Genomic DNA, 2,262 nt, shown 5'->3' with positions numbered 1-2,262 from the left:
TATGTTTGAGGTAATTTTTGTGTTAATACATTTAAAATGAAAACTGTATTTGGAAATAAAATTCATTTCTATTCATAAAATTTTAAGGGGCTATATTTCACAGTTTAGGAAAATTTATCTACTTGATCCTTTTAATCTGGTGGTGGTAAAATAATTATTGCTGTAGTAACACCAAGACATAATATTTGTACTGATACTAAATGTAAATATTGAAAAATATTAAAGAGTTACCATTTTAATTCTGTAATATTTACAATGATATTCCTTTGGGGTTCTCTGTCTCTCAGTCTTTCTCTCACTCTCTTTCTCTCTCTCTCTCTCTCTCTCTCTCTCCCTCTCCCTCTCTGAAAATATTTTGGAAATTTTATAAGTGGTAGTAGGGTATTAGCTGATATCTTATTGGGATAAACATGAATGTTACACTGTAGCTCTGATCTGTTTATTTATTTATTTATTTATTTATTTATTTTTATTTAAAATTACCCCAAACTCAGTAGCTTAAAACAACACACATTTTGCATCTTACGGTTCTGTGGGGCAGAATTCTGACACAGGTCTCACTGCTTTAAGCCAGTATGTCAGCACAGGTGTATTCCTCTCTGAGGCTTTAGGAGAGAATTTGTTTCCCTGCCTTTTTCAGCTTCTAAGAGGCTGCCCTTATACCTTAGCTTGTGTTCCTCTTCTTCCATCTTCCAAGACAGCAACATCTCATATCTCTGATTTGTCTTCCTTCATCACATTTCTTTCTAGCCCAGCCATGAATAATTCTCCTCTTTTAAGTACTCACGAGATTACATTTCACCCGCCCAAATAAAACAGGGCATTTATCCCATCTCAAGGTCCATACCCTTAACCACATCTACCCAGTTCCTTTTCCATGCAAAGTAACACTTTTGCAGGCTTTGGAGATCAGGTCACAAGCACCTCTGAGGGGCATTATTCTGTCTACCACAATCCTGTAAATTTTTTTTCAGCTAATCTATTAGATAATTAATAATATCTCAACTGTAATTTTTAAAATGTATCTCCTGAAGGGTTAATGCTGTTGAACTTATTTTCATGTGCTTATTTCACATCTGTATATTTTCTGTGGTAAAATTGCTGTTCACATTCTTTGCTTATTTTCTCTTTGAATTGTTCATTTCTATACTGTTGAGATTTGAGAGTTCTTTACATATTTTGGGTTTATCTTTGTCAAATATTTGGTTTGCAGATGTTTTCTTCCAGTCAGTCAGTAGCCTGTCATTTTATTCTACCAATGGACAATTCACAGTGCTGTTTTAAAACGTTTTTCAATAGGTCATAATTTGTTTGTTTTGGTTTGTGCATATGGTGTCCTATGTAAGATGTCTTTGCTTATTCATAGATTCTAAAGGTATTATCCTATGTCTTTTTCTAAAAGTTTTATTTTTCTATATTTTCCAATTAAATTTATAATTCATTTTTCAAGTAAATTTGCATAGCATTGAGTTTAAGATAAAGTTTCCTTTTTTCCATTTTTAAACTACAGGCATCCAATTGTTCTAGCATCATTTACTGGAAAGATTATCCTTCCTCCAATGTATTGCTTTGGCTCATTTTTCAAAAATTAGTCGGGTAATTTTGTACAGCTCTATTTTCGGGTTCTCCATGCCACTTATCTATACGTCCACCCATCTACCAGTGAAACATTATGATAAACTGTACACTACCCATCTACCAGTTACTATACCTATACATTCAACCTTAATACTGGGGAAGATGAATTTTTTCTACTTTCTTTTTTCGATTTATTTGGCTGATAATGTTTTTCAGTTCTTCTACCATCTTAGTTGATAAATTGTTGATGATATTGATAAAGGGGTATTGAAGTCCCCAAGAGTAATTGTTGATTTCCCCTTTTAGTTCTATTTGTTAGTGCTTTTTTTTTTTTGACAGAGTCTCACTCTGTCACCAAGGCTGGAGTGCAGTGGCACTATGTCGGCTCACTGCAACCTCCATCTCCTGGGTTCAAGCAATTCTCCTGCCTCAGTCTCCCGAGTAGCTGGGGTTACACGTGCTCACCACCATGCCCGGCTAGGTTTTTTTTTGTTCTGTTAGTAGAGACGGGGTTTTACCATGTTGACCAGGCTGGTCTTGAACTCCTGACCTCAGGTGATCCACCCGCCTTGGTCTCCCAAAGTGCAGGGATTACAAGCGTGAGCCACCATGCCCGGCCTTTGTTAGTGCTTTTTACATTTTGAAGTTACCTCATTTTCCTTATTCATCATCGCTACTATGTAA

This window comes from Mandrillus leucophaeus, unplaced genomic scaffold, assembly GCF_000951045.1.
Source record: "Mandrillus leucophaeus isolate KB7577 unplaced genomic scaffold, Mleu.le_1.0 Scaffold883, whole genome shotgun sequence".
NCBI classification, from domain to species: domain Eukaryota; kingdom Metazoa; phylum Chordata; class Mammalia; order Primates; family Cercopithecidae; genus Mandrillus; species Mandrillus leucophaeus.
Note: the sequence above shows the minus strand (reverse complement) of the source record.